The sequence below is a fragment of the Diceros bicornis genome, chromosome 8, assembly GCF_020826845.1.
Source record: "Diceros bicornis minor isolate mBicDic1 chromosome 8, mDicBic1.mat.cur, whole genome shotgun sequence".
NCBI classification, from domain to species: Eukaryota; Metazoa; Chordata; class Mammalia; order Perissodactyla; family Rhinocerotidae; genus Diceros; species Diceros bicornis.
Window position 1 is genome coordinate 36,706,654 of NC_080747.1, and position 14,298 is coordinate 36,720,951.

The following is a 14,298-nucleotide window of genomic DNA, read 5'->3' on the forward strand; positions in this document are numbered from 1 at the left end:
CTTGCCAGGATCCAGGTAACCTGGCTAATACTCCCAATTCCTACCTGGATCTGTTGGGTTTGTCCCTAATATAAACCTCATGGTTGGAGGCCAAGGTCCCCTGTGATCTGCTTCATATTGATCCTTCTTTCTAGGACTTGAGAATTCCCATGTATCCAGATCTCAGTAACTGAAATTGGCTGTTCAAGGGTACATTGTTTGGCATTTAGGAATTTTCAACTAGAGCCAAAGGCAGAGCTATCCTTTACCAAGTCACTAGTCAGGTAACAGTGGCTCACGCATTTTTTGAGGGTCTACTATTGAGTACCAGACCGTGTTCTAGATGCTGTAGTTACAGAAGTGGACAAACTAAACAGACTTGCATTTCAAGACATATATTTTAGTATCAATTCTACCACATCTGCAACGAATAATAATGATAAGTTAGGCATTGTTCTAGGAACTTCATGTTTAACTCATTTAACTTTTGCAACTATTTTAAGAAGTATTATTATCCCACTTTACAGAAAAACAAATAGAGATTAAATAACTTGCCCAGGTTATCAGCTAGTAAGTAGAAGAGTTAACATTTGTAAACTGGTACAGGTCTGAGTTTAGAGCCCACATTATTATCCAACATAATTTCAGGAATTAACCAAAATCTATCAAGAAGTTAACATATGTTATGGAGATGGAGAGTGCAAAAGGGAGAGAATTTGGGTATTTAGTGCAAGTCCTCTTAAGAAGGTCATTTGGATCGAGACCAGATTGATGAGAAAGAAAAAGCCACTTAAAAGACTATGCAAAGAGTATTCAAAGCAAATGCTCTGAGATGGCAAGGAGTTTGGTGATTTGTGGTTTAGAAAGTTATACAGCTAGTGATTTTGAATCAGGGCAAAGTTGAAGGAGATGAGGTCAGAGGCCTAGACAGAGGCGAGATCATAAGATAAGGAGTCTAGATTTTACTGTAATTGAAATGAGATGCCACTGCAAGGTTTTAAGCAACGGGATGATATGATCAGTCTTAAACAGAAACAGGCGAGCGAGACTGGTTAGGAGGATGTTGTGGCAGTAACACAGGCATGAGATACAGGGGGCATGGACTAGGTTAACAGTGGAAGTGGGAGAACTGGTAAAGAGTCACGGCAGCTGAGGGAAGAATGAATTGAAGGAGGTAAGACTGGAGTGGCATATAAGATCCATCATTCCAGGGAAATGATGGTGAGTTGTCCAAACTGGAGAAGGTCCAATGGAGATAGAGAGGGCTGAACAGGTACAAAAGATATGTGGAAAGAAGATTTTATAGGGTTCAGCTTCTGTTGGAGAGGAGGGAGAAGAGAGGGACAATTATCGAGGATGATTTCTAGAATTTCCCTATGCAACAGCAGGGACTCAGGCTGCATTCTTTTTTTCTACATATGAATTTACTGAAAAGTTTCCCAAAGATAATACTTTCCATCTTAGTCCATTTAGTTGTTTTAAACCTATTTTGTGATTTTATAGTTTTCAACTTAGTTTTCCTTCATGAAAAACCTGCTTGATTAAATGGATTGCAAAACTACGTGGATCGAAAATGGCATATAAAAATGAAAATGATCCAAGCCTCAAGTGAACTATAAGCCATGAAACATTGAAAACCAAATGACTTCACACTCCTGACAAGTGCATTAATGGACCCTTAATACATAATGCCAGAATACTTTGAAGCTACTCTAAGTAACAATGTATCTGTATAAAATATGCATTTAAAATTTTTTCTATTAATGAATCATCCATTGTTATAGTGTATGTTGAAGGACAGAGTTTAAAGCAACATTATAAATAGTCACAGTTTCATGAATTGATTATTTTAGTTCATCTACTTAAATAATTATTTCTGGGTTCTGAAAGATCAAAAAGACTGCATAAGATGAACAAGGATTCTCACCTGATGTAAAGAGCACCATGTTGTACTCAGAGCCGCTTTCCTTTCTTTTCTTCTTTTTTCTTTTCCTTTTCTTCCTCGCTCCATCCTTCTCTTCCTTTCCTCTGTTCTCTCTCTAAACTGTCGCCTGAGGTGATCTCATCCATTCCCCTGGCTTTATATACCATCCATATAGAGACGGTTCCTGAAGGCACATATGTAGCCCTCACCTTTCTTCACAGCTCCAGACGATTTGATATCTCACAGACATTTCAAACATAGTATAATCCAAACTGATTTTTTAAATCTCTATCCTCCCCAACCAACACTCTCTTCTCCATTCCAGGAAATCGCATCACAAACCACTCACTCACTCAAATTAGATATCATCTAATCCTTCAATGAATTCTATCGATTCTATCTTTAAAATATATCTCCTACTAACCAGCTCTCTCCATCTCCACTGCTATCACCCTGGGTTAAGCCACCATGTTCTCTCACGTAGACTTCTGCCAGTAATTATTTAATAAAGTGACATACCCCCTTTAAAGTAGCAGATTGGTAAGCTGTAATAAAGTTTACATAATAAAGACTGTAAAAATTATACCTCTAGTGGCACAGTGACTTGCCAAAATCAGGAAAAAATTTCTTCTGTGGTTGCTGACTGAAATTAGCAGTGGAAATAAGAAGAATCTCCATCCATAATTTCTTAGTCTCTCTCTGGTGATCTATGAAGTGTTAAAGAGATTCTGAGCTGATCAAAAGCTATATCTTAAGGGCCAGCCCCGGTGACCTAGTGGTTAAGTTCAGTGCACTCCGCTTCGGTGGTCAGGGATCAGTTCCTGGGTACGGACCTACACCACTCATCTGTTAGTGGCTATGCTGTGGCAGTGGCTCACATACAAAAAGAGGAAGTTTGGCAACAGATGTCAGCTCAGGGTGAATCTTCCCGAGCAAAAAAAAAAGAAAAAAAGCTATATCTGAAACAATTTGCCCTGTAGCAGACAATTATGCATATATATTTGTTAAATTAAAGGATGAATGGTTAGATGGATTGCTGAATGATCATTGCTATTAATTTTGAGTACTCAGAACCCAGTATTTCAATTGGTGTATATCAATCTAAGATTCATATAAAATTATGACATCCATTACAGTAATCCTTTGATATAAAAATGGATGTTTAGAGAGGCTAAGTGACTTGTGCAAAGTCACACACCAAGCATGTGACAGAACTTAGCCTGGAGCCTCAATTCTCTCACTCAGCCCAGTTTCCTTTCATTACTAGATTGTTTCTCCCAAAAGACTATCTATGGCTGCCAAAATACTGGTATTTTGAAGGTACCTGTTTGGAAACACTAAATGATATTTATTTACAACCTCCAAAAAATATTTTTCAGCTGAACAGAGCTGCCATGAACCAAGAGAGAAATATGTCATCATTTTCTACCTCTGCCAACAGAGAAATGGGTTGTTTGTTACCAGTGTTTATCAAGTAATTACTTTATTTTGGCAGTCTGTACTGCAATTCAATGTACATTGATTCCATCATACCAATAAATTACTACCCTTATTAAGATAGAGTGGAAAATGATACATTCTGTTTTCCATTACTTTTTTAAATACATTTTGGCCAGTATTCTCCACGTGCTTCTTTTGTTAATACCACATAAGATTTGTTCCTGATCATCTGCCCTTTAAAGACTATGCTGTTTCTATTTTATAAGCCTGAAACTGCAGCCTTGAATATTACATAGTCACATGAAAACGGGCATAAAATTCTGTCTCACTGCATGAATTTTAAAGAGCTCAATGTGTTCTATGGCAAGAAAAGAAAATAAAATTACAGGGTTTTCCTTCATTAATACTATCATAATTATCTTTGACTTTTAATTTGGCTATTTCTTGTTAGCTTCCACTTCTGTCTTAGCAGAAAAAATTGGAATCTAGCAGAAATATTACTGAACATTTATAAAGATTTTAGTTTGGTAATAACTAAATGTTAGCAAAAACATAATTTGCACCTAAAATTATGAAAATTGATATGAGTAGTAGTTGAATTTTACACTCTTAGTAACCATATTAATCATTTAAAAATGTAATAATAAATCAAATTTATATACTTTTAGCAGACTGACATAATTAATTTTTATAGGAAATCTTTCCTGGGAATTACATAAATTCCTCCACAAGTTATCCAACTACATGGATCCTCAGTTCCCACACCCATAAAACAAGAATAAATTTTATACCCCCTACTTAGGGGCTATTTATTTTATCTTTATCTCATCAAATTAATTTTATTTTTCCATATGTTTCATAATATACATATTATAAATCCATTATATATTAATAATATGCATTATTAATCCATATGTTTCATAATATACATATTATTAATCCAATAATGTATTAATAATATACATTATTAATCAATACATATATATAACATATGTGGGTTATAAATAAATTTGTGTATAAAATATTAGGATTAGACAGGATTTTGCAACAGGCGCGATTATCACAGTGGGGGGCAAGTAGCCAATGCTCATTAAATGTTATCTGTTGTGATTATGTGTCTTGATGGAAATGAAGTTGGATCAATAGAAGGCGTCTGTATTTACTTTTGTGTCCATTATTTACAGTCACTCAACACATAAATATTTTCTAGTGAACTCTACTTTGACATTACATAAATCTATATGAAAAACCCATTATACCAAAAGAAGGTGGTGGGAGGGTAGTATTTGCAAATGCTGTCACATAGACAAATTGTGATTAGACATAAAACATTTCTTCAGCAGTTCTCTCTTATTTTTTAATAAAGAAATAAAGTTTCTAATAATAGAAAAGCTAAGAGTGGACTTTATTGCCAAGATACCACTTATCACCGTGGCTAAACTCCCTTAGGTACCAATCAGTAAAGATGCAAACATATATTGGCTATACTTCTCTCAGCAACGACAGGCAAAATCCTTCCCAAGACTCTGCCGTAATTATATCTTATTAATTGTACCATTATTAATATTTTCTCAAGATATTCCAAGTTTAATTTTAATATTTTATTATGATCAGTGGGTGAAAGTAGTTACAGTGGTTTGAAAAAATTAACCATACATGACATAAATTTAATTGTCAATATACAAATTCTATTTCATAAATCAGTATCTCTACCATCTTTTGGTAATAGGACCTCACTAACTACTTACAGCTTAGAGTTTTAACTTAATTTGGGACATTTGCTCAAACACTGCCTTGATATAGAGGATCTCTTTTAAGGACAACTCTTTACCTTGCAGTTTTTATATTTTCATTCACATATATGAGCTAGGAAAAATAGTGTACAGAATAACAAAATAATATTTTGAATATAATTTCATTTTCTTTTAAAAAAATTTGGGGTCTCTGGTTTAAAACGGCACTAGACTAGACAGTTGCTTCACAATTCCCAGAAAAATGCCAGTAGGGGGTTAGAAAAAGATAAATATTCCACAGTCTGAAAAACCAATGTTTGGAGTCAACGTGCTGCCAGAATCTGGGTGAAATTTCTATGATAAAGTTGATGAGTCTATAGTGAGAAAAATGATTTTTGCCCATTGCATTCTTTCCCTCAGGCACAAAAACAGACCACTCATATGAAAAAAAGGGGGAAGATTCCCTAGACCCTTGGAGACTTAGGTTTTATATTAAATAGAAGAAAGAGCAGCCATCTCCCTTCCGTAAGGATGCTGCTTTTGTAAGTGCCAGTGGAGCAATCCTGCCACCTGCTCCTGTGTTTTGATACATATTTAGAGAAAGCCACTCCCAGTGGAAAGGAGGACTGGGGTCAGGAAACATGGGAACGTGACTGCAGCTTAGTGGGATTGGAGTGGAGGTTCTCACTAATTATGGTTCTATGCATCCTGGGAACTATTGTCTCCCCGTATCCTGCTGTTGTAAGGTCAGAGACAAAAGGCATCCAGTGACAATGAATATTGGGAGAATAGAGCTTTTTATGTACCACACCACTTTCACTGAATGATCTGATGTGAAAGATGTGCAGCCCGATCTATTGGAGCATAGAAACCAATAGAAGAACTACTTTTTGTATTTATTGTTATTTAATAAGAAGGCAAATATTAAGCTTTACCAGTATTTAGTATACAGATTTACACTGTACTGTTCTGTTTGTCAGGGTTGATCTGCAGCTTTGGTGAGGTCCCGAGGGAGGAGTGGGAGCCCGCAACTTGGAGAGGTTGACAGTGGTGTCCATTTTCATCCCTTCTCTTTGGTAGGACCTTGAGGTATTGTGGGTTAGGAGTGCCCATTAAATGGAGTTATGCATTGGATTTTTTTAACTTAAACATTTCCTCAAAATATGCACACATGGCTTCAAAGTCAAAGTCATATAACAGATTAAATGAGGAGACAATAGATTCAAAGAAAACCTAAGAGTAGGAAACTGACATTAAAAGGAGTTGTGAATTCTAAAAGATATCTGCACTCACACGTTCACTGCAGCATTATTTACAATAGCCTTAGGAAAGAACCTAAGCGTCCATTGGTGAATAAATGGATAAAGAAAATGTAATATACACAATGGAATATTATTCAGCCATTAAAAAGAAGGAAATCCTGCCACTTGTGACAACATGGATGGACCTTGAGGGCATTAGGCTAAGTTTAACAAGCCAGAAAGAAAAAGACAAATACCTTACAATCTCACTTATATGTGAAATCTAAAAACAAAAAACAAAATTAAAAAAAACTGAACTCATAGATAGGGAGAACAGATCGGTGGTTACCAGAGGTTGAGGATAGGGTGGGTATAATAGGTGAAGGTGGACAAAGGTACAAACTTCCAATTGTAAAATAAATAAGTCATGAGGATTTAATGTACAACATGGTGACTATAGTTAATAAATAATACTGTATTGTATATTTGAAAGTTGCTAAGAGAGTAGATCTGAAAAGTTCTCACCATAAGACAAAAAAATTTGTAACTATGTATGGTGATGGATGTTACCTAGACTTACCTAGGTGATCATTTCACAGTATATACATGTATCAAATCATTATGGTGTACACCTGAAACTAATAAAATGTTATATATCAATTATACCTCAATACAAAAAAAGGGAGTTGTGTTAGTTTAGGAAGCACAAAAGAAAACCATTTACTAAAATAGAATTTAAATCTTCAATGGAAATGATAGAGAGTATAAATGGTAGTGCAGAAAATGTAATACTTAATTTTAGAGAGAACATAAGATATTACTTTCTAATTCAGAATAAAAGTATAAAGAAATTAAAATGAAAGAGAAAAGAAGAGCAAAGAAATGAGTAATTCATAATAGGCAAAAGTGAAAAATATTAAACTCACTATTAATAATTTTAAACTAAAATAATACATAATTTTGACCTATCAATTTAACAAAGATAAAATTAAATGACATGTATTTTGCATGTGTGTGTGTGAGGAAGATCAGCCCTGAGCTCACATCCATGCTAATCCTCCTCTTTTTGCTGAGGAAGACTGGCTCTGAGCTAACATCTATTGCCAATCCTCCTCCTTTTTTTCCCCAAAGCCCCAGTAGATAGTTGTACGTCATAGTTGCACATCCTTCTAGTTGCTGTATGTGGGATGCGGCCCCAGCATGGCCAGAGAAGCGGTGCGTTGGTGCGCGCCCGGGATCCGAACCCGGGCCGCCAGCAGCAGAGAGCGAGCACTTAACCGCTAAGCCACGGGGCCGGCCCCACAACATCTATTTTTAATAAGGATGAAGACAACCAGAATTCTCATATAGAGTTTATTTTAGTATATACTGTTTTAAAAAATCCTTAGGCATTGAAAAGCATTATAAAACTTGTAATTTTCCTGTCTTATCAAATCTAATTGAAGGAATTTATACTAAGAATGTAATCAGAGACACACATTAAAGCAAAATCTTATACTGGTCTAAATGTCTAATATTAGGGGACTAGTTAAATAAATCATGATTCACCTCTGCAGCTGAATGCTTGGCAATTTGAGGCGTATTAAAGATAGATGCAAATTCTTTGACACTCTTCTCTTTAAGAAGTGGGATCTAATTCCCTTTGTCTTGAATAGGGGCTAGCCTTGCTTAGTGACTTGCTTGACCAATAAAATGCAGTGGAAGTAGTGTTCTCAGACTCTCAAGGCTGGATAATAAGAAGCCATTTAGCTTTTGCCTGGGTCTCTTGGAATACTTGTTCTTGGAGCCCAAATGCCATGTAACAAGACCAATTCTCCTAGGATTGTCATGTTGTAGAGACCATGTGGAGAGACCACATGGAGAGGCCCTGAGACCAAAAGAAGAAAGAGAAAGAGATGCTGGGTTTTTTCAAGTCCTCAGCTTTTCCAGTCATCCCAGTTAAGGCCACAGACATCAGGAAATGGAAACAAGTCCCGCCCAAATTACAGATTCTACTGTATGATTCCAACTATAAGACATTCTGAAAAAGGCAAACCTATGGAGAGAGTAAAAGATGAGTGGTTGCCAGGGATTAGGGGGAAAGGAGGGATGGGCAGGTAGAGCACAGAGGATATGGGAAATCTCTGTACCTTTCTCTTAACTTTGCTGTGATCCCAAAACTACTCTTAAAAAATAGTCTTAAAAAAATAGATATAATTCAAATCTCATTAATAAATATGCTTGATTACCTTTTTGGTTGGAGAAATAAGAAATTATAGGTTATAAACAATTTCTGGTATTTTTTTATTGCCAAAGTAAGTATATTATGTGCTTTAAATACAGTAAAATTATCTTCAAAATCTACCTTTTACTTTCTATTGCATCAACGTTTCTATATGTAAATCTCCTGCTAAGCTAGTTTGTGGGCTGTGGATATCATACTATGGTTCTCACAGAATAATACACTGACAGGCCTTATGGGAAAGGTTGCTTTCTAACTGTTATAGGCAGCATCTTATATGGCTCCCATTGACCCTAGGATCCTGGTATTCATGCCTTGTACAATACCTTCCCGTGAGTGTAGTCTGGACAAGTAACTTGGTTCTAATCAGTGAAATATGGCAAAAGTGATGGAGCATTACAGCCACGTCTCACATTTTGATGACGCAAGCTGCAATGTGGGAAAAGCCCAGGTGGCATGGGACTGGGAGGTCTCTAGTAACCAGACAGGTGAGAAATGAGGTTCTCAGTCCAACAGACAGGATCTGAACGCTGCCAACAATCACTGAGTGAGTGTGGTAAAGAATTCTTCCCCAATTGTGCCTTCTGATGAGACTCTAGTTCAGACAAGTTCCTAGTTCAACACCTCAGCTGCAGCCTTGTGATAGGCTGTGAAGCAGAGGACCCAAAGCAGCCATGCCAGGTTTCCTGACCCACAGAAACTATGAGATAATGAATGTGTGTTGTTCTGCAGCAATAGATAACTGATACAATGACCTTGTCAGTAAAACTGACTTTACATAGTTCTTTTTTTTTATTGGTTAAATGAACCAAACTTATTTGCACATAATATCATGCCAATATTATGCAACTCTGATTTTCTAAGAAAGTCAGATCGTTCATATGGCAAGCAAACCAACAGCCATTATAATGTTTCCTCTTGTGTCAGATAGTCACACTATTTCTCCCTAAATTATTTATTGTTTATTAAAATAATTTAATAAATTGTTTAGTAAAGAAGGGAATTGGGACACATTAGATTCATCCAATGAAACTTACACGGGGGACCTAAAATTCATCTTTTTCTAGAGGGAAGAACAGTATCAAGTTTCTCCACTTAGACAGCCACAGAGCTCTGTGTCAGAGATTTCCATAGTCACCATTTCCTGCAAACTTGTAGGCTTATGTCCAATAACATAAGCTGCCTTCTTCCCTCTGTTTGACCTCAGGCAATTTACTTAGCTTCTCTGGATCTCAGTTTTCTCATCAATAAAATGAAGTTTTTGGACCACATGATGTAAAAAAAACACCTCCTATAACTACTGAAATACTGCAAATAAGTGCACCTAAAAAACACTACACTCTTAACGTGGTCACAGCAGTAGCTCTGACGGGAGACTGCTCCCTGTGAAGCAAAGCTTCTTGCTGCACAGCCTGAATGCGCCAACGATTTCTGCTCACGCATTTTATTACAAACTTAAATCCACTGCAATATGCAGAGATTCTTTGGAGTAGAGCCTCTAGGCCTTTTGTTTCTCTTTTGACAGTTATTTACTTTTTTCATGTTCCTAGTGCAACACTGACAGTGTTATTCCTTGTATTCGTTACTCTAGATGTGACACATTATTTCTGTGAGAGCAAGAAAAAAAAAATGTTCCAAAACTGCCAAAGAGAAATAAGCACAAAAGGAAATGATGCTCCCTAAGGTGACTCCCTTTCAAATAAACGAATACTTACGTGAGGTGTTTAATGAATCTAAAACCAATGATAAAAAATCAGAGCAATTAGAAGAAGACAAATTAATCAGCACTCTAAAAGTAATGATTCACATAAAAAGAATAAAAAATGTCAGAGAAGCAAAAAATAAAGCAGGTAAGAAGTAGATGCTCAAGTTATTTTCTACAAGACAAATGAAGTCACTGAAAAATTAATTCCCTTAAGGAGTAAAGATTTATTTTCCTGGACATTTGTGCACTTAGAAACACTCTCACCTGGATTGTTCACGTGTCCTTTAATCCCTGTAATAGGCATTTATTGCTCCCCAGTATCCACCTCTGTGTTCATTTCCTGCCAGCACCTACTTTTTCCTTTGGAGAACACCCTGCTGATGTTGTGTGAGAGTCACCTGGTCCAACCAGAATGACAGCACGCCCTCTGGTAGACGCATTGTAATAATCAAAGTGTCTTTTTCTGCTGCCTTTTATTTAGCTATTGTTGTATATGTTGGGTTGGGATACTTTTTCAGCTTAAACACTTCTAACCTTAGGCTTTCCTGTATTCTGTGAGGATAAAAATTACACATTAACATCCATATTATTTATAAGTAATTTAACTTTTTATAGCAAAATCTGTCGAAACTCTTAATGAAGTCTTCTTCTTAAATGAAATACAGATGCTCACTGACATAGCTTTTGAAGAAGACATAGCTTTCACAGTTTTACTAGTGACGATGTGTGCTCCTAAACATACGACAGTCCAAAGAGCACAGCCATTGTTGGGCATTCCCTCGGGGTAGAGAAGTTTCTACACTGATGAACAAAGCAGCCAGGCTGTTCGTGTGTGACATAATTTGGTGCACAACCAGCACATCATTTTAGCGGGTCAAAGACTTTAAGCATCAAACAGGTTTCTGTAACCTCAAACAGGAAAAGGGAGATGCCAAAGACGAGTCATTTCAGTTATTTCTAGATCCCTGAATCAATAAGTTTCACTGAGGAATTTGTGAACCATAAGCTTTACTTTTGAGTTCTTTTTTTTTTTTAATCATAAAGACCAATATCCCATGAAGTTAGAAAGTAGTTGAATTGGTCTTCCTCTGACAAGACCGTCACAAAAGTCTCAACAGTGCAATACAAAACTAAACACGGCCTCTTACCTTGCATTCTTAATTTTTTAAACCAATAGATGATATCCGTGAGGAATGGAAATCAGAGACCAGTTGATACATTTCAAGTGTGAAATAGGAAAATCTTGTTTTACTTTGGGCTTTTAAGAGGCAGTCACCTCTTTCATATTCCATACATTTTTTAAGACAGGCTAATTTTACCTTCTAGTCAACTTTATTTCTTCTCTATCCATACTACCACTACCCTCATAGGCTGTCATCATTTACCACTTAAATCGAACTTATTCCCTGCCTTCGAGCAGCTGTCAGAATGACCTACATGAAACACTCAATTACCATGTTATTCCCCCTGCCTAAAACCTTTCTAACCTTGCAGTGCCTACAGTTAACTGCAACACGAAGTCCAAGCTCCTCCTCCTTCTATGGTCTGGCTCCTAATTTCTTTTCTAGCTTCATCTCTTTCTAAACTCTAAATTCTTGAAACCTAGAAGTGTTGGAAGTTTCCTGCAGGTATCAGGCCTTTGCTCATGTAGGGCCTTCTGCCACCCTCCACTTCAATTCTCAGCCTAGTTAAACCTGATTCACCCTTTAACACCCAAGTTAGGGGGCATAACTTTGTGCTCAATGGAATGCCAGTGGTTTTGAAATCTATCAGAGTAGTATTTGAATGTCCCTTTGCTACATACTGTGTGAATTTAAACAAATTATTAAACCTGCCTATGCCTCATTTTCCCCATCTGTAAAACAGGAACAATAATATGAATCATAGGGTTGTTTTGAGGATTAACTGAGGTAATATTTATAAAGTGCTCAGAAGAGTATGTGGCACATATTAAGTCCTTATAAGTGTGTATAAATAAACATTATTGTCACCTGCTATGTGAACACCTTTCTGATACCTCCACTCTTTGATGGTAGAAGGTGCCCTCACTCTGCTCTCCTATAATAACTTATCCATATTTCTATCAAAGCAATTGCAACATTGTAATACAATTTTCTTTTATAGAATGACTTTCTTCCCTTGATGGTGAATCATTTCAGTAGCATAAACATATCTATTTCATTTTTGCATCCCCATGACTTACTACTGTGCTCTACTCCCTACTTAGAGGAATTTCTGAAAAATGTAAACATACACCATACATGCTATTTGGTGACTGTGAGGACTGTTTCTCTCATTTTACAAAAGGGTACCCTAAGGTATGTCGAATTCTTTCTTCAACTATTTTATTTCCTACTCTCTGACTTCAAAAACTCACCCAACACCACAATTTTTCTTACCTTTTTATATATGGTTTCCAAAACTCTAGCCTGAACTTTTTCCCAAGCTCCATTTATAACTACTCGTGAGATATTGAATATCTAAGTTCCACATTCTGGTAAACATCAATTACATTCTCCAGTCTACTAAAATCGGAAAATTTAGAGTTACCCTGGACTACTTCCTCTCTCTCTACTTCAAGTTAACCCTGTTAATTCTATCGCCAAAATACCTACCAATCACTCCTATCATCCCTATTCTCTGCCAGTGACTCATTCAGGCTCTTCCTGTGTCCCATCTCGATTATTAAAATTAGAGACTCTCCGCTCTCTTTCTATTTCTCTCTCATCCCTTTATTCACTTTACTCTTCAATCCTTTTACATACCATGGTCAGAGTAAGCTTCCTAAATCAAAAACCTGATGTGTTATTTCCTTGCTTACAATGGCACAGGATAATGGTGAAATACTAAGTAGCAAGATCCTATTCAAAGTCCTTCACAAACTTGGCTGAAATCGTTCTTTCCATATATAACTCCTGCCACTTTTCTCTTCCTTTCCCCAAGCACTTTTGATTTTGTGTTACAAAATATTTATAAAGCCCTAACTTAAGTCCCAAATTTGAAAATATATGAAATTCTAAAAAAAATAAATCATAGAAGATTTAAAGAAACTAACAAAAAATGAATTCTAAGCTGTATTTTCCACTGTAGACACATGGTGGCACCATTTTATTTGCCTAACAGCAGTACTGGAGCTCCTTTGTCAATATCACATGGCTATGCTATAAACTTGTGCCTGTGCTTGTGATGACGATTGTGAGGTTTGTTAACGGTACGCTAGTGTTAAAAATGCTTCTAATATCAACAACTTTGAAATAAAATTTAGAGGTGATAAAGTTATTATTCATTTTTATTTATTATTGCCTTTGTTATGGGCTGACCTGTGTCCCCCTCTAAATTAATATTTTGAAGTCCTAACCCCCAATGCACCTCAGAATGTGACTGTATTGGAAGATAAGGTCTTTAAAGAGGTAATTAAGTCAGAATGAGGTCATTAGGGTGTGCCCAAATCCAATATGACTGGTGTCCTCATAAGAAGCGATCAGGACACAGGTACAAAGGGAGGACCATGTGAAGACACAGGGAGAAGATGGCCACCTACAAGCCAAGGAGTGAGGCCTCAGAAGATGCCAACCCTAACGACACCTTGATCTCAGACTTCTAGATTCCAGAACTGTGGGGAAAAAAGTTTGTTGTTTAAGCCACCCAGTCTGTAGTACTTTGTTATGGCAACCCTAGCAAACTAATAACCCTTTCAAATACATTTAAAAACATAAACACAACAGTTGTGGACTAATGTACTATGTAACAATGTAATCTCTCTATTATTATCATTTACTCCTAGGGGGAAATGATTCTGATCTATGTGAGTTTTTGTTTACGTGAGCTCTTCAGATATCCTTGCCTCAAGTAAAATGCCACTATCCCAAATGTTGGCCATTTTCTTCTACTGACCATTAACTCAATATGTCATATGTTTTTACTCATTTACCCTTGCTGAGTAGAGTTTAATGGAATGGTTAAGGGTGCAGACTCTGGGGCCAGATGGCTTGGGCTCACAGCCCACTTCCTCACTAACTGTGACTCTGGACAATTACTTAAAAAGCCTGGGCCAC